General features: G+C 42.6%; 1 protein-coding gene across 2 annotated transcripts in view; it reads left to right on the top strand.

The window, feature by feature from the left end:
- Positions 1-10,129: 10,129 nt before the first annotated feature.
- The window catches only part of TAFA4 (TAFA chemokine like family member 4), a 109,019-nt gene continuing 94,424 nt past the window's right edge, over positions 10,130-24,724 (top strand). For both annotated transcript variants that reach the window (XM_050957585.1, XM_050957586.1), the window contains exon 1: positions 10,130-10,173. The gene's annotated coding sequence lies outside the window, so the exon portion shown is untranslated. The remainder of the gene's footprint in view (positions 10,174-24,724) is intronic.

Below are 24,724 nucleotides of genomic sequence, written 5' to 3'. Positions count from 1 at the left end.
TCTTACTTAAACTAAGCAGCTTTAATCATTCAGTTTGGACAGCACCAAAACTGGTGTGTGTTGTGGGAGAAACAAACCACCACATGAGAATCCTATAATCTTTGGTTTAGTTGTAATGAAATTTTCCAGAATGAGGAGGAAACAGATGGATTCTGATTAATTTCTTACTGAGAAAATTAAGTACAGACCTCAGCATCCAATGTTGACATGAGTGAGGTGCACGAATGTCACTCACGCATCCAGAGTACAGAAAATATCACCGTTAGATTGTATTTCATTTGCTTGTTAGATAATGAACTCCCAAGTGCAAAAGGATACTAAGCATTGCATTTAGTCATGAATTAAATATACAGACATATGTAATCCTTTCCAATGTGCCAGGTTGCTTATCAAAATTGAACTGAATGAAAGCTGTATGGCTGCCATCTTTTCTTCTCATTTGAGAGTCATTATTTACTGATAGACAGAATATTAAGATAAGATGCTGCTCCTAGAGAGAATATTCAACTGTCTTGCTATAGAGGTTGAGTCAGGAGAAGTAACACCGCTTACTCAAATCTGTCAAATGGTGGGACATTAACTTGTAGGGCCATATTTTGAGCTCACATCTGTGTAAATCAGAAGATAACTCCACAGTTGCTTCACTGGAGTTATTCTGTGGTTTCACTCATACGATCTAACCCAGGGGTTCTCAAACTTCATTGCACTGTGGACCCCTTCTGACACAAAAATTACTACATGACCTCAGGACGGGGGACCAAAGCCTGAGGTCGCCCAAGCCCCACCACCCTGGGTGCGGGAGGTAAAGCCCAAGCTCCACGGGCTTCAGTCCCAGGCAGCAGAGCCTGTAACCTGAGCCCCACCACCCAGGGCTGAAGCCCTCGGACTCAGCAAATCTAACGCCAACCCTGGTGACTCCATTAAAATGGGGTTGTGACCCACTTTATGGTCTCAACCCACAGTTTGAGAACTGCTGATCTAACCTATATAACAGGGGTAGGCAACCTATGGCACGTATGCCAAAGGCGGCATACGGGCTGATTTTCAGTGGCACTCACACTGCCTGGGTCCTGGCCACCAGTGTGGGGAGCTCTGCATTTTAATTTAATTTTAAATGAAGCTTCCTAAACATTTTAAAAACCTTATTTACTTTACATACAACAATAGTTTAGTTATATATTATAGACTTCTAGAAAGAGACCTTCTAAAAATGTTAAAATGTATTACTGGCACATGAAACCTTAAATCAGAGTGAATAAATGAAGACTTGGCACACCACTTCTGAAAGGTTGCCGACCCCTGCTATATAATTAATTATATGTTTAAGAAAATGTAATTCATTCACCAGTTGTTAGGATATGGTTGAAGCCAGATGGATATAAGAGGCCACAGCTGCTTGCCCTACTTCTGTGAGTGGTCCCACTGAAGTTGAGGGACCATACAATGTTAGTAAAGTGAGAGAGACCTGATCCATGTTGAGGAAAGATGTTCATTATGACTGACTTACACTGTTTTAGTTAACTGCACTTGACTGTTCAAAAGGATGTCACTTGCATAGCTCCTAGTGCATTTCATCACAGAACTTGATGACAGAACGTAGAAAGTAGGGGACTCAGATTTTTTCTGTGCTTGGATATTTTTCCTTCCATTGGAAAATCAATAACATTAGATTATAGCTGGGTGTTTCCTGAGCTTTTGAAAGCTCCCCTACAGGAAAATGAAACTTGAGGGACTCCTGCTTCAGCCCCACCGCGTGTTGTTAAATGTCTGCTCATCAGATGTATACATGTCCCCACTTTCCTTTTGCAGGATGCTGCTGTAGATCAAGATTTTTTGAAAAGATTCACATTTTGTTGCAAGTGAGACAGGTCTTTTATTTTTAGAAGATAAACTAATTCTAGAGCCTAACTTTTGGAAGTAGCATAAGGGCTGTCTTACAGTGGACGAAAATTTAAAAATTCAGGTTTCCTGAGATCTTAAAGTCACTGAAGTCATATCTTTTAACATAGAGGGTTTTGAAAATTGCAGATGCACTGAATCTTGAGAATAGCCCTGAAATGACATTACTAATTGGAACCCATCTTTTAAAGTCATAAGTTTTATTTTAAGTGAGTTGTGCAGTTTGGGAAAACCTGACCCTGCGGTTCTTGGGGTTATGATTGTTTGACTCAGTTTTGCCCTGTGCTGACATAGTCTATTCTTTGTCTGTGAGATACAGGGGAACTTTTCTCAACTTTCATGCTCATTAGAGTTTTTGTGGCCATAAATCTGTAAGATTCCAAATAAGATGGAGATTGATTTTCAGAAAGTTGAGGTTTGATACACAATTAACAAAATGGTGCGTGTACACAGGTATTCATACCCATTTCTGTCTGAAGCTGCCATAATTATGTGCCCAAAATGGTAAACTGCTTGTGTACCTGCAAACTTTTTGAACAGCACCATTCTCATTAATGATATAGGTCTGTTCTCACTTCCTCTGTTGTTTCATAGTGCTTGATGGATGATCGATTGGGGATCCAATGGTAGACACTCTTAGGTAAACAGCTTCCTGTCTTACCTCCTCCTTTGACTTTGTTGCTAGTTGTCAAGGTTTTCCCCCACTTTGAACTTTAGGGTACAAAAAGTGGGGACCTGCATGAACACTTTTAAGCTTAATTACTAGCTTAAATCTGGTACGCTGCCACCAGCCAGAATTTAGTGTCTGGCACACTTTCTGTTCCCCCAAAACCTTCCCTGGGGAACCCAGACCCAAACCCCTTGGGTCTTAAAACAAGGAGAAATTAACCATCCCCCTTCTTTCCCCCCCAGACTTTCCCCTCCCTGGGTTGCTTTGAGAGGCTTCACACCGATCCAGACTCCTTGCATCTTAAAACAAGGAGGAATTAACCATGCCCCCTCCTTTCCCCCCACCAATCCCTGGTGAGTTCAGACTCAATCCCTTGGATTTTAAAACAAGGAAAAATCAATCAGGTTCTTAAAAAGAAAGCTTTTAATTAAAGAAAGAAAAAAAGTAAAAGTTATCTCTGTAAAATCAGGATTGAAAATGCTTTACAGGATACTCAGATTCATATAGCTCAGAGGGACCCCTCCACTAGCCTTAGATACAAAGTTACAGCAAACAGAGATAAAAATCCTTCCGGCAAAAAGACACATTTACAAGTTAAGAAAACAAACATAAGACTAATCCGCCTTGCCTGGCTATTACTTACAGTTTTGAAACATGAAAGACTGATTCAGAAAGATTGGGAAAGCCTGGGTGTACATCTGGTCCCTCTTAGCCCCAAGAACGAACTACACAAAAAGCACAAACAAAGACTTCCCTCCACTAAGATTTGAAATTATCTTGTCCCCCTATTGGTCTTCTGGTCAGGTGTCAGCCAGGTTTACTGAGCTTCTTAACCCTTTACAGGTAAAAGAGACATTAACCCTTAACCATCTGTTTATGACACTAGTGATGAGAGGGCATGCTGCCTCTTTATTGTGTCACCTGCAGTGGTGTCCCTGGAGTGGCTGATGGCCTCTTTTGGGACTACACGTTGTTGTTGTTGTTATTATTATTATTTATTGCACCAACAGTGTGCTAGGCATACCCACGTGGGTTCGGTTTTGGCCCTCCAAACAGAGTCAGAATGTCTGTCTTTTCCTTAGAGAGACAAGGTGGGGGAGGTAATATCTTATAGTGGACCCACTTCCATTGGTAAGAGAGACGAGCGTTTGAGCCACCCAGAGCTTTTCTTCATAGCTTTCCCTTATTTATTTTAATCTATACTGGCAACCTACGTCAGTCCCCAGGCTCCAGCTTTGCACTAACTTAGAGCCTGATCCAACTCTCACTGATTTGTGCAGCTTGATTCATGTCACCTATGATTAGCCTTCCTCATATTCTTTCCCCCTTCTCCCACCCCTAAAGAATATGCCTCTCTTTGCAATGACAACCTAATCCATTCTTGCTACCTAACAGCCCTTTCCCTCTTTAGATAGTGTTTGCTGTCAAAGCTTTTACTTGAGGCTCTTTCACTCTGTTCCAAGTCCAGGTGGTAGCCTGCTGTCTTCTTCCTTTGTTTTCTCTCTGTGCACCACCTAAATCCCACTCAAGCACTATTCTGAGGATTTAAAAGGTGCATTGGCTTTGCTGCTGGACCTCTGACAAGGGAGAATTTCATCCTACTAACAGAACAGCCATCTCCTACCACAGGCGACATGATGCTTTTCTGGTTAAATTACTGCATTGCCTCAAGACCTCAGATGCTCCCGGAACTGCCCCACCAGGATAAGATACTTTATTAATGACCTGATTTACACCATTGCTAGACACAGCTTTCTTGTGCTTACGGTCCTTTGTTTGCAGTTTTTGCAAATTTTTTTTCAGTGAAAAATGCCTGGATTTTACAAAAACTATTATTTTTATTGATTTTTTTGCCCAAATTTTGGACCACTCAATTACATGAAAATACTGATTGTTAACAAAATGCAATACATTACAGTAGGTAGATGTGGTTATGTTCATCTATAGTCCAAGTGTAAATGGAAGGCTTTCTGTTAAAGTAAGGCAGTGTAGTGGAAGATATATACACACACACACACACATATGTGTGCATGAACTGTTAATGAACAGTTCATGAAATGAACTACAGCTTTAAATTGCTTTTACTTTCAGTATACTTACTTTTCTCTATTTGTTGATTTTTTTTCTGTCCTCCTGTACCCTAATATTAACCCCAACATGTAGCCAGAAAACAGTGAAGTACATTTTTTGCACTGATTTTCATCATTTTTTAAATTTTAGTAACAAAAACTGATATACTTCTGGGAAATTTTAAAGAAAATAAAAACTGAATATGAAGGACCTTGTGGATATGTGAAGTAATGCAAACTCCAAAAAAAAAAAAGAAAAAAAAAAGAGGAAGATCCTGCTCACAAGACCAACACATAGGCCTGGGGAAGGGTGTAAAGAAAGAAGATGCAGAGCTGTAGGAAGAGGTGAAACCAAGTAGAGAGACCAGAGGTGGATTTGGGATGAGGCTAACGTTATGGGTGTGGAGCTTTTAATTAACTAATTTGTAAAGTGATAGTGCAATGGACTGTTCAACAACTGCAGAAATGGGTCACAACTAAAAATAGTTTAGTAAACCAGTTCAAGTAAATCAGTTTAGTAAATAGATTAGTAAATCAGTTAAACTGAGAATACACTCAGTCAACTGTAGCCATTTTCAAGGTACAGAATGATGAAAATTGGACGTGAGCGTCAGGTTGCTTTTGTCTCGTTATGTAAGCTTCACACCTGAAAGACCCAATTAGCACTACTTCCCATGTACAAGCAAGCCAGTTTAGATATTAAAATGGGGTATAATGATGAATGAAAGTGTGGGACGTGTCTTGGTTATCCTAGGTTCATAACATATAATTGAATTTTTTTGTAAGCCTATTTTAAGACCTTTGATTTCTGGCTTCTGTTTTTAATTAATCAGCCTGCTCTTGCCCTTGTGCATTATTATGCTGTTCATTAGCATTCCCTGAGACTAAAGAAGTTTGACTTCTGAATAAAGTAGTGTACAAAAGAGAAGGGAGGATTTTTATCTAACCACTTAATAATTTAAATGGAACTCTTCTTTAATCATTGTTTAACTGCACAATAGCTGTTTATTTAAAACGTGCATCAGCTAATTTTGCAAGCAGAAATAGAAGAAAATGGTTAAACATATTTAGAAATAATGAGCCTTTTAACTATTCTAATCATCAAAAGACTTAAAACGTATCCAGGACTTATTCTAGCTCATCTTGGTGAGACAGTCACAGAGTCCGGTGAGGTGTCAAAAGGTACAAGCCTACTTCTGTTGAAGGGAAGCAGTGGATCCCGGTAACTGCAAAGCTAAAAGATGATTGGCAGCGTGAATATTGTTGGCCTGGCCTCCAGCTGTGAGGATTGGGGCTTGTGAAAGAGGAAGGGGTTTGATCACAGGACTGGGGACCAGGACTACTGAGTTCTAACCCTTTCCTATAGGTTTACTGTCTTGCTCACATTGGGCAAATCACGTAGGGCTAGAGCCAGCAGGGACTCTCCCATTGATTTAAATGGTGCCGGATTAAGACCTTAATCCCTTTGCTGAGTTTTTCATCTGTAAAATGGGAATTATAATTCCCCTCGCAGGGGTGTTTCAAAGATTCAGTTAGATGGTATTTGAAAAATGCTCTCAATACACTAAAAATAGTGAGCATCTGTTCAGCATTTGTGCGTTGAAAATGCTTTACAGCCATTACCTAATTTAGCTGAACAGCACCCCTATGGGATAGGTATTGATATTCCCATTGTATAGATGGGGAAACTGAGTTGGGGTGAGAGATTTGTTCAAAGACAGAGACTTCGTCAGAGCTGGGGTGAGTTCTCAGGCCTGTATCATGCTTAAAGCGCCTCTCACATAAATGTTGTGTATAACCTAGTACTCTAATACTTTGCATAGAGTAGATAGGTCTGAAGCAGTACAGACTTATGCAGGGTGAAGTAGCAATGAGATGAAGACTAAATAGTAAATCGCACACAGCCTAGCTGTAAATAAATGAAATTGTAGCTCTGAGCAGTCATCAATTGTCCATATGGCTGCCTCACACTCGGAGTGAAATTCAGCACAAGGCCTACATGGAATGTAAGCAATGCATGGGTGTGTGCTTTTCCTCTGGGCAGGGGTGAATTTCACCTTAAGAGGATAGTAAGGACACCACAATAGCACCTCTGCAGCCAAGAGAAGAAAAACAGACTGTCTGAGCCTAAATTTTCAAAAATGCCTAGTGATTTTGAGTGCCACCATTTTCGAGTCACCAATGTAAAATACCTTTCACAAAGACCTGATTTTCAGAAGGTGGGTGGTTAGCACTTTTAAAAAGCAGACCCTTGAATCGACCTCAAGGTAGGCACCCAAAAATTGTTATAACCAAGACCGTTAGCTGCATTTGAAAATTTAGGTGTGTCAGTTTATATCCAGTGCACCAATCATCGTAGCTGTGTAAGATATTGGATGGTGCGTGTGTGTGTGTTTAAAAAGTAACTTGCAATTAGGTGCAAAGTGCGGTTGCACTGACCAAACCATAAATGGCATGTCATTGTTGTCTGTTGGAAAAGCAGGAAAAAAGTTTAAACAGAAGATGTAAATTCTTTCTATATAAAACAGTTCACCTAGAATACAGTGATAACACAATAAACGCTCTTACCACTCCCCAGCCCGGATATGTGGAATTGTGCACTGATGTGCAACCCCATTACAATAATGATTATTTGTCATATGCTGCCAGTGCAGTTGGCACTGTATGAGCCAGAGGAAAAGATGTGGCCCCAGCCCTGAAGAGCTGACAACTGAAGCAGGAGGACAACACAAACCACCCAGATAGAGCCTTCCTCTGGCTTTATCTCAAATCTTTTAAAATATGTACAATGGGTGAATAAGGGCTTTTTTCTTGATGCTATTGTCCGAAGGCTTCACAAAAATCTGGAGGCAGGATTGAAAAAAAGAGAGTGGAGGCACTAAGCTAAGCATGGAGTCCCATTCATAAAGGGCAGCCTGGAGGAAGAAATGAAATCTGATACTAAGGGCTTTATCCTGCTCCAGTTTAAGTGACCGTTAAAACTACCATTGATTCCCCCTCCTTCCTAGGAGTAGGATTGGGCCGTAAGGAAGAGCAGAGGCATGGGATCTGTTGGTGGAACTGGATTTTGTGGGCCCCTCTCTCTCATTCTCAACAAAATTACCTAAATGGGTTGCAGTTGCCACTGTAAATTTAATAATACAACAGATTGCGCTAGAGAAGGTACAGTGATTTTTAAGGTCTTGCATACAGTAATGCTGGAAAAGTTAGGCAAAAGTCAATTTGAAGGACGATACCTGGTTGAAATCCACAATACGAATAACCTTTTCAGCTTTGCTCAGAACACCTGTGGTGGTCCATTCCGTTTATCCACTATCTCTTCGCATTACATGCTGATGATAGCTGCTACTGCAATAGCACTTAAAGGCCCCAGCCACAATCAGAGTGTCATTGTACTATGCACAATACATTCACACAGTAAGAGACAAATCCTTCCTAAAGAATCTGGAGTCTAAATAGACAAGGCAGTCAAAGGGGGAGAGAGGAAAGTGAGCAGTGAATTTGCCCAAGGTCACCCAGGGACCCCTGCATCCAACCACTAGAAAACTGCCAGTAAAACATTTTTCACTAAATGTCATTGAATTTTAATTCCTAAATTTGACAGTCCATTTTCTTATGGATGCAGCATATTACTGACCAGACTTGTGACCAGAGGAAGGTTGGCAGGTCAAGCCTCTGGCGTGCTATCACGCCTGCCAAGTTGCCAGTGTTTTCAAAAGAAGATGCTGATTGGATTTGCAGACCAACCCCTTTGCTTGGGAATTGGCTTTGTCCTCTTCCCCCAGCTAGGGCACGCCCAGGTCTCTGATCCTAGCAGTGGCTCTGCTAGACAGCTAAAAGCTTGGGCTGAGTGGGAGAGCAGCGTGTGCCATGCAACCTGGGAAAAACATCAAGATCTTGCACTGCAAACAACTTGTGTTTCCTCCCTTGCAGGGCTCTGGGGATGCAGCAGGCATAGAATTCCCAGAAACAAAAGGCGTCTCCACTTTTACTATGTGCTGTCATGTGATGACAGGGACAAGAGGAATTGGGAACCTTATGGAGCAGAAAGAGGGGGAAAGAAAGAGAATGGGGTGCTGTAGGAAGATGCTAAAGAAAGAACAACAAGTACTGTGCTTCCTCCCTCCCTCTGAAGAGGTAGCAGGCAGAGGGACCCGAGTTCTGTTTAAAGGAAGGGTTAGTGTATTTGGGAAGGTTGCTTGGAGCCTTTGTGGGGTCAGCTGAGGCGCATCCATCTTCCAGGATGATAATCTGAGCTCTGAGTCTTCAGAGTTCCCACATCCCTGGCTGACCTGGGAATTGTTTGCCAGACTGAAAGTGGAGAAATCTGTGCTGAGGAGCATTTGCACTCTGGCATCCCTCTTTATGTTGCAGGGACCGGGTAATGGAGAATGTGACCGCCTGTCAAAATGTGGCCATGGTCCTCCTGTGGGGTGAGGGAAACAATATCTATCTATGCCTGTGTCTGTAATTTGTATCTGTATCACTCCATGCATTTGAAGAAGTGGGTTTTTTTACCCAGGAAAGCTTGTGCCCAGATAAACCTGGTGATCTTTAAGGTGCCATCAGACTCCTCCTTTTTTTGGTGGCTACAGACTAGCACAGCTACCCCTCTGATACTTACTGGGTAAGGAACAGTAACTGGAAGGCAGATACATAAACAAGGGGATGGGAGAGGGGAGAAGATGATGTCCGAGGTCTGCTCCCCGCCAATGTGGGTTCCTGGGTCTCTGTCCGCGTACGAGATCAATGAGTTTGCAATCGCTCCCAGGTGGTTCCTTAGCCCCCGCGGCTTATGCTGTTCGCGCAGACTGCCCTGGTCCAAGGCTGGCAGCATCCGCAGTCTTGGTTACCCCAAGCCCGCCCAGTATTTGCAGGGGATGGGGGACAGCGGGCGCGGGTAGGTCTCAGGACTCAGCTCCCTCTGAAATCTCCCTCCCCCAGCCCCGTTATGAAGGCTCGGAAACCTTCCCCTTCTGGGACTCAGGCGGCGATCGCGGGGTTCCAGCGGGGCCGCCCGGAAAGCACGGGGAGGGGCGGGGAGACCTGGGGGCCGGCTGCCCCCCCCCCGCAGCCAGCGGCGGGGGAGGGAGCGGGGCTGGCCAATCAGGGCCGGCTGCCATGGGCAGGGGGGTGGCTTTCTGGGCCACTCGAGTTTCTAACCAGAGCTGCAGCCTCCCCGGCTGAGTCTCCCCTCGCCGCGCTGGGGCTCGCCCCGGAGTTGGACGCAGCTGGCCGCGGGGGGAGTCCGGGGTGCGGGGGCGCGACCCGCCCCACCGATCCGGCCGCTTCGGAACTTCCTTCTTCCCTCCCTGGCGGGCTCCGGCCGGCGGCTCTGCCCGGGCCATGGGCGATGAGCCTGGGTGAGTGGCCGCCGGGACCCAGCGGCTGCAGCTGCGCCCCGGAGCCGGGCGCGGGGGCTCGGCCTCTCGGCCACATGGCGAGCGCCCGGCGGCCCCCGGCGCACGGCTGACGGCGGGTCTGGAGAGGGCTGGCTCCGTCCGTCAGTCGCTGGAGCAGACAGAGCGGCTGCAGGTGAGCCCCGGGCCCGGGCTGGGTCTCCCAACTTTCGGGGAGGAGGGAGCGAGCGGCTCGCCAGCCCCGGGCCCCCCCTTTGGTTCCTTGCGGGGGCCGGGGACCCCTAATTCCGGGGAAGGGGCTTGTTCCGAAAGGACCCGGGAGCGCTTGTCCCCCGGTATCCCGCGGCGGCGGGGCTGCTCGGTGCCGGCTCCCCGCTTCTCGGGGGACCCCGAGGTGCGTGGGTGAGCGGCCCCGAGCAGGGGGAGAGCCCCAGTGCGGGTCACCCCGTCACCCTCCCTCCGGGGAGAGCCCGGGAGACCTGGGGTGAGCTCGAGCCCGGAGCCCGGAGCCCGGGCCAGTGGCTGCCGGGCGAGCCGGGGGCGGCGATGGCTAGTGCTGTGCCCGGGGGCGATCTGGCGAAGAGGCTGCTCACGGCGGGAGGGCGGCTCTGCCCCAGGACTCCCCCGTGGCTGGCAGCTGCTGCGGCTAGCGGGGCAGCAGCGGCGGCCGGGGGGAGCTGCCCGAGTGCAGCTGGTGCCGAACGGATCTGCTGGGGGGAGGGCAGAGATGTGCCTGGTCTGTGGGGTGCAGGAGGAGAGTCCCCTCCCTCCTCCTGCCTATTGACTCCCCGCAGCCGGGCCCGCCGAGGAAGCGCTCCTGAGGTCCCGGTTTAATCACAGCGGGTGGCTCATCAATAAAGCGTGACATTTCGCGGGGAGACAACTGCTTCGACCCCCGGGTCCTGGGACAGCCGCGATCCATCCTCCTCCTGGCCCGGAGCGCAGCGCTGGTTAGCCGGGCTCTCCTCGCCCCTCTGCTCCGCCTCTTTTCTTCCCCCGAGCGCTCGAGATGCAAGGCAGGGAAGGGGCTGAACAAAGTTTCGGTCCCGTCAGCCCCCCGAGTTCAATGTGGTTCCCCGGAGTCCTCTTCCCCCCACTCCGGCTGCGCGGGTGACCAGGGCCGGCTAGTGTCGGGAGCTTTGCGTTTCCTTGGGATCGCTTGTGTCCGAAGGGCTGCAGAGCCGAGCCTTCCCGCAAATGAGCCTCCCTCGCTTCTAAGCACGGCTGGGTTTGTTTAGCCGGAGTTACTGCTCTGATTCCGGGACACTCACCGAGCGCCGCGCTGAACTGTCCCGAGCGGGTCCGCTGTCAGCTGCGCCCCGTTTTGCCCGGCTGTGTGTGCTGAAAATACTCAAAATAAGAAGAAGGTTCATAGGATTTTTTTTGTGTCGCCAATTTAAATTAGAGTTTGACTCTTTCCCACGGATTCCTCAGCGGTAGGGAATAGCTAACTCCTGACAGCACACTCCTCGGGTGCCGCTGAGAATCCTCCAAGGTGTGTGCTGAATCACCGCATCACAGCCTGAGCACAGATGCGTTGCGGAATTGCTTTGACATGTGTGCTTTTCTGACACCGTGTTTCATAGCATGCACTCAGCGCATATTTGCATGGTCTGTAATTATAATTGCTCTGTATATTTAAAGGGAGCAATAGGAATTTGCACTTTGTTAATAACACTTTTACACTAAATGATTAGCGAAGTGCAACATTTATTCTTCAGACAGATAATGGTACGGTTTGCGTTCATGAATATAAGTCACTTCATGGATTAGTTATCCGAATCATGGATAAATAATGACTTGTCTGTTCCCAGAGTGACCAGCTGCGTATGGGCAAGCTGCCTTTCACATGTGCATCAATTTACCAAGCAGGACCTCCATTGGTAGACGTAGCATTTTACAGTGGTTTTTTTTAAGTACATCTGCCTTCAGATTTGACTTGCCTTGCCACCCCCCTAAGAAAGTACCAGCACGTCAATTTACAGTACTAAGAGAGTATCAATATTTCATGTAAACAACGTACTTTCATGGCTCTTCTACCTGTGAAAATGTCACGGTTACATATTTGTTCCTGAGAAATGGATTTGACTTCATTTTGCCAAACATTATGGTTCCTGAAATAGTTTTTATTTCCTGGACCAATTGTTGTCTCACCACTGGCAACCTCTTAACATTTTCAAACGGGACCTTTTGAACACACACACTTTATTTTAGCTAGGGATATTACAGTCCCCATTGCTTTCAATGAAACAGGCATTCTTTGCTGACCCCATTCCACTGCGAAAATAAAACCTGAAGATAACCATTTTAAAGCACCCGATCTCTTTCACTCCCTTTCAACAAGTAGCTTTAGTCTCTGTTCCAGTGATTTACTGTAGCACTTACGCTGATGATACTTGCTATGTAGATGATTGGGGTAATATGCATGACGTTAAAACTGCAGTCACTGGGGTATGACATCACCAACAGCCAATCAGGTGACTGCTTTGGACACACATTGACCTAAACTGTAATCTAAAACGGATTTAGTGATTCTGTATTGCTGCTTCTGATGAATAGGGCAAGTGTTGACAGAATGGACCAATTCTTAACAAGTTTGGATTGCCTGCCCCCTGCCCCCAAAGAAGTTGAATTTTTCAAAGATTTCTGGTTAAGAGATGGGTTGAATGTTGATACCTTAGTTTTCAATAAACCAGACACTAGTACAGTGTGCTGCTGCCTGATTATTTAAAAAAAAAAACACCCAACCTGATGAGTTCTCTATCCAGACCATGAGTTGTCATCTGAACAATCATGTTTATATATATCATATATCTGCAGGCACCAAATACCATTAGTACTTTGGATGTGATCCTACTGCAACCTTTACATGAGTAGCCAGGAAGGGTGGCAGACCTGGCCCCTATGTTTTTACTACCTTGCTACATCCCAATAAAAACAAACAAACAATAACTTTCCATAGCTTTTGCAGTATTGGGCCGATATTACTGAATCTGACCCAACTTTTGCAATGCACATAATATCTACGTACAGTCTGTTCTCTTCCACTTCATGACACTCAATTAAACGTTATTGTTACATTATCATTTTGGGCCTGATCCAATGAAAAGATTTTGATTGACTTCAGTGGAAGCTGAATCAAACCCACTTGTGGATATACCAAATATTGTCTGCTTGTAACTGGTATACATTCCTCCACTATTTTTTCACATTCCCTAGAATTTACACTTTTGAGCCTATTTAAAAATATTTTGAGCACCAAGTTCAGTCACTGGGGTGTTTCATTTATATTGTTTCTTTGCAATTATTAAATAATATATTCAAATTGAAGTGATAATATATGTAGGAAGCATTACATTTCTGTGAACCGCATGAAGTATTCCCACACTGCCCGTGTTGTTCCCCAGGAGTGTGTGTTGTTCTCATGCCTTGGCTACCCGTAAGACGTGACAGAATACAATTAATGAATTACTTTTAAATTAGAAGATAGTAAACAACTCATTATTTGATTAGAGGAATATTAAAATTAGAAGAACGTTACAGTCTTTTGATATCTTGTGGCATGTTTTTTACTAGCTAGGAAGTGACATGGGTTACTGCAGAGAGGGGAAGTCTCTGGAGAATTGTAATGATTTTCATCTGTGTGAAATGTAATTTTTGTAATGTTTTTTAGTTGACACTATTGCAGAGTTTTTGCTTTGCCGTTTTAAATTTAATACAATTTGTTATTTTGAGTGAATTTAGTGCTTGTGAAGGGTGTTGGGTGGACAGCCTGAAGGTTGAAATCCCCTAATTAGAGAACAAGATCAGCTTCAGCAGTGCTAAAGCAAGCGTGATAATGGGCTTCAGTCCTTTCTGAGGGGTCCTCTGCCTTCTAGAAATGAGATAGTAGCTCTGTCCCTAGCCCCATTCAATCTTTGGCCTCTGTTTAGGTCACTGTGGTGATGTATGTGAACTGAAATGACAGTCTTAGGGCTTCCTCCACAGCTCATTGATATCGATGGAGTCTTTTCAACGAGTTTTGGATCACGCCCTCAGCAGGCAGTTCTGCACATCGCATAAACCAAACAGATAATGCAGGGGTTCTCAAACTGGGGGTCGGGACCCCTCAGGGGGTCACAGTGTTACTACACGGGGGGAGGGTGGTGTCATGAGCTGTCACCCTCCACCCCAAACCCTGCTTTGCCTCCAGCATTTATAATAGTGTTAAATATATAAAAAAGTGTTTTTAATGAATAAGGGGGGGGGGTCGCACTCAGAGGCTTGCTGTGTGAAAGGGGTCACCAGTACAAAAGTCTGAGAATGCCTGAGGTATGACATGGTAGTGATTTCCCACTGCAGCTGCAGACATGGGTTGGATTTGAACTGGTGATCAGTAATAGTGAAAATGTGTATGCTGTCTTCCTTGATTCCCCTCTGCAATCATTTTTATTTAGCTATGGCCAACTCTTGCAGTCCTCACTCAGTCAGTCAAAACTCCCATTTTGCCACGGTAAAGACTGAAGCTCTCAGGATGGTTGTGCCTGAGTAAGAAGGACTGGAGCTGTCCGACACTGCTTCTGATCTAAAAATGTGTATGTGCAGGTAAACAATAATGAGGTGTTTGGCTGACGTAGTTAATGACAGTAAACAATTTTCAGGTTCTCCTTGAAGAAAGGTCCCTATAAAATCTTGAAAGTGCTCCACACTTGGGACTTCCTTTGACATTAATGGGTGTTCTTCCTGCTGTAAAGCCATTGCAGGATCAAGTACTTCATTTACAACTATGCTTAATTTTATTTTATTTTACTGTAAGGGGAGAGTATAGTTAATAACATCTGGATGCTGCAAAGCAAACATTTCATCCTTCTCCTGCAGCGTACGTGTCCGTGCCTAAGCCAGTGTATTAAAGAAATTTCCAGGAGCAAGGAATGCTAGACTCTCCACAGCATATGTTCATAGAGCCAGCTAACATTCCTGCATTGGCTGGATGGTGCTTTCAGCTGTAATGCATGCTGAGCGCTTGCAAACCAGGGGAATTTACTTTGGGGTTGTGCCACTGTAAGCAGAGTATCTGTGCTGCTCTAAAGAATCCCAGGAAAGCCAATAGGAACCAGCAGGTTAATGCAGATTTCCACAAGCCACATCACTGAAATGGAACACTTTTTAAGTGATTGCTTTGTAACTCCTTTATGCCATGGCCCTGATTCCTCTCTTGCTAGAACTTACTCTATTGGAGTCAATGGAATTATGCCAGTGGACAGCCCAAATAAAGGAAAGTAGAACCAAATTTCATGGTGGTGCTACTAATTTTTGTAAAATGTAATAGTAATTGAAACACAGCGGAAGGGAGAGCTTTGACAATAGAACCTTCATGGTCAGGTCTGTCTTGTAGGATATTCTCCTCAACAAAGTGCCCACACAAAGAACGTCTCTTTTTCTTGTTTGAAATGACAGCTCCTGTGTTCTGGGAGACTAGGAGCAACAGTATTTATAAACCATGCTTTGCATGCAGTACTACAGGTAACAGAGTTTGGTTAATGTACTTTATTTAAAAAAAAAAAGGTTTGGGCTTTGCTGCCTTTGTTTTCTGAACCGCTACCTGCAGTACATGTTTAATTATGTTGTTAAAGTCCTGCTGATAAGAGGTGTGTGTTTTCAGTTGGGCTAAGCCTGGCCATTCTGATTGTGGGAACAACTTACACCTGGTAAAGGTAGATTGGGACACCAACAATTTGGTTCTAAAATGGCAATAAGCAATTTTTCCCGCGCTGTATCAAGAAGAAAGAAAACCTAATTCTGGTTGTCAGAGCAAGCCCTAAGCTTGGATAAAACAATTAACAGAAGATCTTTTAACAATTTTTAAATGAATTGCAAACCTCTGGCTCGTGTTTGTACAGTTCAGGATATCTGAATCTATGCTTGCATTTTACAAACTATGCATCACATTCTCCTTGGACACAGATTTCAAGGGTTATTAATTATTTAAGTCTGTGGAGAATTTGGCCCTTTGTTCAGTAGCTTTAGTAAGAGTGAGGGCCAAATCCAGATCTCGAAGCAGACGGAATGGCACTGAATGTTTAGTAATTCTTTGCAAAATTAAGTTTTGGTTTTTGTATTGAGATGCCTTTCAGTGGCAAACATTGCAATGCACAGAAAATTGTGATAGCTTGAAAATATGATATAGCAATTAAATAGCAGGATTCTGTTCTTCCATGGGTGTGCAAGAGACATGGATGTATTAGGAATTAAAACCTTAGCATAAGTTATTGGTGAGTGAATGGAATCCCATATTGTTTGCTGTATTGTTCAGCTTAACATTGTTGAGGTTGTGGTATTTTAGGATCAGGATATGTATGACTGGTTGAGTCTAGTTACCTTAGGATGTCTGTGGTGTTCCCATTAGTCAATGAAAAGTCTGTGTGTTCCTGGTAGTTTGATCAGTGAATAGAAGTACATTGCAGATGTATTTATGTAGTGAAGTGCAGAAGTTTTCATTACTAAGGATGGATTTATCTTGTTACAGTAGTGAATTTAGGATGCTGAGCTGTAATATTTTCCTGTTTCTAGAATGTTATATTGCACTGAGATGAAATCAAGGTGATAAAATAAATGTTTCCTTTTTAATTTAAATCACTATAACATGCTAATAACATTGGAGACAGCAAGTTTCCAACTTCAGAAAAAAGCATCATTAATTATTTTTCCTGGTAAAATTCATTCAGCCTGCTGAGACTAACTATAATTTTTTTAAAACAAAAGAAACCTTGGTTTGGATCTTCAGCACCAATAACCCTTGAGGATCCAAGCCATGACATAGCGGATCCATCCTAGTAAAATTAGTTTTTGGATCTCCCTAATCCCCCCTGCTTCCAAAAAAAATAGAAGATCCTAGGGCACATTTAGTGGGTACCCCACAAATCCTTTCCATTCACCCCCCTCTCCTGCTCCCAGCCATTGGGAATGAAGAGTCCTGGAAAAAAAATCTTTGTGGACTTGGCTCCTTTCTGCTGTTGCCCTGTACCCACCAGGCACTCAGGCTGGTGGAGGAAATTGACTGAGCCGTTCCTCCAGGAAGTTCCTTCTGCTCTCTGCTAATGAACAGAAAAAGTGGGGTGGTTGGCTTTGCTGGTCTCCATGTGCAGCTAACTGCATACCTTGCGCCTGTTGCTGGAGGCTCCACTAGCTGCTTGTTAGAGGAGCTGTGGTTTAACAACAGACAAACAGTTGCTGTTTCTGGATTTGAAGTGGTCCATAGAACTGCTTAGGAGATCTTTGTGACTGGCAGGGCCTCCCTATGAGACTGAGCTCTGTGGCCACAGTCACCCCACTTCTTTTCATAGGTGTGGTGGGAGGAGGTGGGTGACCAGGCTGCATGGTGGATAGATGAGGATTAACTCAGAGTTGTTGTTGCTGGGCCTGACTTTTTTGCCTTTAGTCCTGTGGCATAGTGCCTTACTCCCTGGTGTAGCCGCACTGATTTCAGTGGAACTACTCATGGAGGGAGGAGCCATGCAGCATGAACACAGGTGTAGAGGACCCATGATGATTATCTGCTGCGCTTGCGTTAACAGAATATGGGCTGTTTGATATATTAATTTTTGTACCAAATATTGTCTGCTTAATTCCTGTGAAGCACCTAGAATCTAAGACTGATGCAATACAATTTAAACAAAATATCGGTACAAGCCCATTTGTGTATAAAAGTACTTGGGCAATTGAATCTGAAAATGGTTTCATAACTTGTTGGAATATTGAAGAATTTCTGTAAGGGGGTTCAACAGATGGATTCACTTCCATTATTTCAGTTCATTAAGCAGCATTTCTGAAACTTCAGGTGAACATGCATTATTCTGAGGAATGGGATGAGAAAGCATTTGAAACTTGCATGGCTGAAGCTGAAATTTATTTGCAGTGGGTTACTGGGAAAATGTTTACCAACTGCAGGGTTTGCTTGATTCTGGGCAAAAAGGGAAAGAAATGGGAAAAACTGAGTTTTAATCTAACAGTGGCTGGATGATTTATTAGTTTTAAATGTTTTAGCATAAATGAGTAGGTATTAACATAATCCAAATATCTTCACAAACACATATCTTTAAAAATCTGCAGTGAGTCTCCTGTTTAGGAGAGTCTTATTTGAGGAGGAATCTCCTCCAATTTCTAGATCTACCTGACACAGATGAATGCAGGGAGGGATGGTTTATTTTATGGAAGGATTAATGGAATGCTGCATCAGAGGAATGGATCCCAAATGAATGGCATTCAGCATATCCTCGTAAATTAAAAGCACTTCTACCAAAAAATCTACTTTTGTCTCCCTGTGCATGTCATTAATAGTTCAGGACATTCATTTATTTAGATTTAACAATAAAAAGACCATGGAGAAGCTTTGAGCACCTCAAAAATAATTAAGCTTACCATAACAATGATAACTACCCAGCAACGTTAAATGCTAACGTAGACATAGATTAACTCAGCCTGCCTGCAGCATTAAATAATTCAATGGAGATAATTTACCTCAGCCAGCCAATAAATAAACTAACTCCCTGTCCCCCACCAACCTGGAAAAATCCCCAGAAGATCCCTTTATGTCCATCCTGTGCAGAAGCATATCTGTTCTACTGCCTCCCCCAGCCAAAACCCTGACAAATAACATCAAAGTTATTAGTCAAAATGTGAGAGCTTATTGCAAATGTAGGGGAAATATTCCTTCCAATGACTTGTTACATGAGTTTCAGTTCTTAACAATTTTGCATGGGCTCCAAGCCAACCAATAATGCATCCAGAAATGCCCCAGTTTCTGCATCTGATACTTGAAATGGGGCTCAAAAGCTGATTTAATTTGCATTATTCCATTTACCCCATGCAGTATAGAGAGAAACAAACCAATTAAAAGGGCAATACAATTGTTTAGGATTTAAATAGTTAAATTAAGGTATAATCCTGCATCCCCTAGGTACAGTATCCAGTACTCTCACAGACTTTAGCAGCAGTTATGTATGCATAAGGACAAAAGAATTCTGACCCTGCTTCTGTCTACAGAACCCTGCAACCAGAATTGGATTCTGCAATGGGACTTACTCGCATGAGTAAAGGTGAAACATAATTGCTTTATGTTAAGAAGTTGTATCTAAATTTGAGTATTTTTCAGATAATGTTAATATACTTCAGAAACTGCAGATCACATTTGTTCTCTAGTCACAGTCTATTCTCCAGCTTTCTGTTTGTTGTTTTGTTGGGAGGCTTAAGGGGACCAGCATTTAACTAGTCTCTTTGCAAAAGGCCATGAAAGCCAGAGGAAAATCAATGTTTTTAGCACTGGTAGGCTTTTGCAGTGTGGAAGCTGAACATATTTCTCATTGAATTGGACTTTTAGCAATGAATAAGCTATTAATGTTAAATCTTGTTTAGGACTGCAGCAAATGATGGCAGCTATATGTAATAATTTTGTAGCTATTTGTATTTAGAATATATATAATTTAATTTTGCTGCAAAATTGATTGTTACCAATTTGGTTCTCCTCTTTGCTAAAAACACCGTACTAAATAAACCAATTTGTAATGTTGGTGTAAGTACATTTTTATCTACAGATAACATGCTCTGCTACAGTTATCATGTACTGCAGTCTTTTATTTAAAATCTTTTTTTCTTTTGCTACACCAAGGGTTAAAGCAAAAGATGTAATAAGTTATACTTTACTAAAATTGCTGTTTGGTTATGAACAATAAGATTTAAGAATAACATTATAAAATGGGTTTTTGAATGGATCTTTCTGTATTTCTAATTGGAGTGCTATCAGTAAAACTGCACTGTCCATGTAATACATATGCAATTTGTTTTTTAAATGTCAAACCAATTTTTGCTGCTACTTTTTTTTTAAAAGCACAAGAAAATAATTCTGTTCAAGTTCTCCTTAAATATGACCAAAATGATAATAACATTATTAAGGAGAAGGGCCAGACTAGCTGGAGGATATACATTAGTCACATTAGTTTCACAAATAGATGTTTATTTAGATATTGATAGTAAGGACACGTTCTAGTCATTTTATAGAATTAACAATTGATCAGCTTGTTAGGTCTGAGTCCTTCATTACAGCATGTTTATTCATTATTGTCATTACAAAGTGGAAGTAGCTGAGATCATGATGATTAGCAGTGCAAAATCTAAAAGCATTGAAATCTGTTTAATATTAAAACTTTTGCACAGATACACCCTTTTGAGTAATGTATTGATTCCTGCATTTCACAAATAAACCTGACTTAACTTAAAAACAGCTTTGTCAATTTGCAGTTCATTTACATTTTTCAGAAACTCAGGCCTATGTGTTTTCATAATATCAATGAATCAGGCTGGCAACAGTGTAATATGTGTTGTGTAAAACATTCTTTTCAAATTATATTAGGTTATGTCTTGCTCTGTGTAGATATACATAGATATATAGTTACAAGTGATACACTTAAATATGCTGACATAGGCGAATGCAGAGCTGGCATTCCAGCAAATATATTCGTGATTGTTTGCTTGTTACTAAATGTATCATTTCTTCTAAATCAGCAGTGACTTAAGCTTGGGCAAACTTCAGAACAAAAATACCCAAAGAGGCTTCTCCTGGTATATTTGACTAATATATTGAGGAAGATAAATAGTTATTTTTAAAATGTATTACACAGTAGAACTGAACTCAAAGGGAAACCATTTTACACATCTGAAAGTTAAGGTCACCCTGAGAAGAAAAGGACACTTACGGTGACTAGAAAAACTTGGCTTCCTGAAGAAATTGAGATTCAAAGTTTACTCTTTTCACAGTTTCTTTTACAAAGCTTTGGGATCCCAAGTGTGAAAGCAGAGTCTGTTTTGATGTGCAAATATTTCAAACTATATATAGTACAGGGAAAATAAGATTCTAACTTCCAGCCAATACTATAGATTAGATTTAGTCTCTTAATTTATCAAGCTTTAATGATGGGTTTTATAATACAGAATCGTACTGTTTTACAATAAAATTTGTAAACATTTAATTTAAAACTTTTAATGAATACTTCCCCCATCTCTTCTTTACCTTTCTCAAATAATCATCCTTGTTCTAAAACTCCATCATATATGTTCATCATGTACATATTATGTACAAATAATGCATAATTCACTCTTCTTGTGACATCTGCTCAACAGCATTTTATTAGGGTTTGTTAATAACACTAATGAATTATTTGTTCTCTGACTCTTACCTTAGCTAATATTGCTAATCTGTTTGAGCTGTAGTAAATCAGGACAACACTGATATATAAATTTTTAAGAACTGAATAATGGTAGATCTAGACTCTCTTAATTTTTTAATTAAGTCACTTATCTTCATCTACATGTTTATCAGTGGAAAGTACTAAGATGTATTAGCTGTTTTTATTTTTGTTAAGCATGTAAACATGCTATAACATAACCCAGAGTAGTGTATGGAATATTTCTGATTTTCTTTAATTTACAGCACAACTTTATAGTGTTTTCTGTGAAATATTCTTTTGTGTACTAGAGGTGTTTCATTTGCTGCTTGTTCTGCTGTTTGCAATAGTATGCCATGCCATTGCTTATGCAGTAGTTTAACTTAGGGTGTAATTAATATTTGAGTTTGGCCTTCGAGCCAGATCCTGTAGAAACACTGCAGTGCTTCTTACTGAGAGTAACAATATCTAGCTCTTATTTAGTCCTTTTCATCAGCAGATCTCAAAGTGGTTCAGTCTTTACTGCGTGTATCCTCACAATACCCCTGTGAGGTAGGAAAGTGACATTTTACAACTGAGGCTAAGTGACTTGCCCAAGGTCATATAAGACAACAATTTATCAAGAAACTCCCAGGTCATGGCGGTTTTCAAGGAAGAATATCCTATTAATGAGACTAGGATGTAGCTATATATGAAGATCGAGACTAGAACAGTTTAATGCCTTCTACTTCAGGTTTGTGGGTCACTGCCTCTGTTGTTGTAGCAGTGTCCAAAAGCAGTGTTGCAGTTCAGTGGTTTTCATCCTCTCCAGACAAATCTATTGCTTTTCTAGAATGAGACCTCAGCTGGCTCCCACTGCTGCTTATCCAGTTGTGCTTGGAATTGAGCTTTGGCTTCTCCTGACACCAGTCTCTCAGCTGCTATGTTTGCAGCAACTCAAGCCCAGCCAACTGGAAGTGGGGGCATCTCAAGACCAGGCAGAGAGGGTCATAATTACAATAGCAGAGGGACCCTAGAGTACCATTCATAAAAAAGCTTGAGGAAAAGTGCTAGCACTAGTTTGCCTAGCGGTGGTAATGAACCACTACAACAGTTGAGTAATAAGTTTAGGGCCACTGGAGCTATTGGCTGATGGTGGGCAGGATTTGACCTTTGATAGCTTTACACTTCTTCAGGAAGTTAAAAAAAATGGTCTCAGCGGATGACATGGAATATTTCTTCCCTTTCTAGGAAAATATCTGCAGGAGAGGGTCTGGGCTGCAGAGAACTATGGGAGGATCCCTTTTTTAGTGTTTTCCTAGGGTGCCTGGCTTGGTCTTCCCACACCTTATAGGTGGTCATGTCATCAGGGTTTCTTTTCACTCCATTAAAACCCAGGACCATCTTTTAAGGTGATTCCTCCAGGATGGAGGAGCTGTGAAGTTCCAGTTGGTGGTAAATCTCTGCCAGTTTTTCTGTTGGTCTTGTTAGGAGCAAACAGTCCACAACCTCCTAAATCCCCCTATCCCAGAAGAACATCCCCATATCCTATGGAGTTGGAGGCAATGCATCCCAATTACTCTCTGTAGGGTGCAGAGAGAACTCTCTCCACAAGTATTACTGGCTAGCTATTTAAGTGTAACAGAACGAGTGTTGACTCAGACTCCACTTTGATTTTTCCCACTTTTTATTGGTTCATCTCAGAACTTAAATTTTTGATTATTACTCATTTCATCCACACAGATATTATGTTTAAACACCAGCAGCACTAGAGATTTTGCTACATTCGAAATAACAAAATGGGAGCTAGTGTTCCTAATTCAGAAGAGGAAAACTGCCAGAATCAAAGAGGTAAATAAGAGCTGATGAAAATTAATTGCAAACCTGTCAAGTCTGGTCTGTCTTATTGTATCATTATTAAATGGTGTTCAGAAGATCTTATCAGTGTTTAAATAAAAAACTTGCTGAATTGTGAGAATTCAGCAAGCAACAAGCTGGGACTTGTATTTCCTTCAGATGTTCCCACTTTGATTTACGCTCAACTTTTCATATTGTTTTGGGGCCTTATTGCACTGAGAGAAGAGGCCCCAGATCTTTGTAAGCTTCATGCTGACAGGTTTCCGTTGAATACTCTCCTTAGTGGTCGAGTTACTTGTGACTGTGTAGAGGTGCCGAGGGGGTGTTGTCCTCAAAACATATGGAGCCCACGGATCTATGGGGAAAAGAAGCTTCAATATAAGGGATCCCAAGATCTCTACACTATGTCAAGACCCCATCCCAAGGTATCTCCTCTAGAACAGAGGTTTTCAACCTTTTTCTTTCTGAGGTGCCCTAGACATGCTATAAAATCTCCCGGCCCATCTATGCCACAACATCTGGTTTTCTGCATATAAAAACCAGGGCTGGCATTAAGGGGTAGCAAGCAGGGCAATTGCCCTGGGCCCCAAGCCACCAGGGGCACCTAGAAGCTAAGTTTCTCAGGCTTCTGCTTCAGCTCCACATGGCAGGGCTCTGGGCTTCTGCCCTGTGCTGTGGGGCTTCGGTTTTTTTCTGCCCTGGGCCCCAGTGAGTCTGATGCTGGTCCTGTTTGGCAGCCTCCCTAAAAACTGCTTGTGGCCTCTGGTTGAGAACCACTGCCCTAGAAGATGTGCTGCCATTAGCTGCCCTGACAGGATTGTGCCAAACTCCCTGAATGGAAAGAAGATGGCATGGAGCAGAAGTTGCTCTTTTTCCTAGTAGTACTGTGTTCACTTTCACTGGATATTCCGTTACCGAGCCAGAGACTTTTCATAATCTTCAAGATTAGCTGTGGGGACCTTGGAGGATCAAAAGAATATTGACTATTCATGAGATGCTGCTATTCAAAGGTATTAAGTTGATCAGTTCTATTGCCAATGGAGAAATAATCAGGAAGTTCCTTATGTATTTGAAAGGCAAAATTAAACAACGCAAAAGTCTGGGTTGGGAAAATGAACATATTTGTTGTGGGTAACCAAAATAAGCCAAGATCATAAACCACATCCATATCTCCCAGTGTGAACTGCATCTTCTGACCTGTAGAAGCTAGCAAATATTTCATACTTGCATATGCAGGTCCTCAAAATGGTAGAATATGGACAGGAGTTACAGCTGGCTTTTCCAAGACGCACCGATGTCTTTGGTTTGTATTCTAACGCCCCTTTCCCAAAAAAAACAAAACAAAAAACCTCTTTTCTTATAATAGGATTCAATATTGAGATAATACAGCTCTATTTGACATAAGCAGAATCCGTCTGTTCTCAGGGTCATCTGATACTGTGTACTTTTGATTAGCAAAGTGTGAAGGAGCAGGCGTGCACTCAGAGTTTATAATAGTGCAAACATTTTCTGTACATAAACATCACAGTCCTCTGCTGAACCTCTTTCAATGGTCCTGAGGTAGCATCTCCCTTTGATTCGTGCCATTGGTGCATCACACTGTCAGGGCATGCCCTCAGGGAGGGGTTTGATTTTCTCAGAAGGCTTAAAAGAACAGCCCTTGCAGTAATGTGGAAAAGGAGACTTTGTACGTCC

The sequence above is a fragment of the Gopherus flavomarginatus genome, chromosome 6 (genome assembly GCF_025201925.1).
Source record: "Gopherus flavomarginatus isolate rGopFla2 chromosome 6, rGopFla2.mat.asm, whole genome shotgun sequence".
Classification (NCBI taxonomy): Eukaryota; Metazoa; Chordata; order Testudines; family Testudinidae; genus Gopherus; species Gopherus flavomarginatus.
The sequence above is the reverse complement of the archived record's forward strand: the minus strand, read 5'-3'. Positions and strand labels throughout refer to the sequence as shown.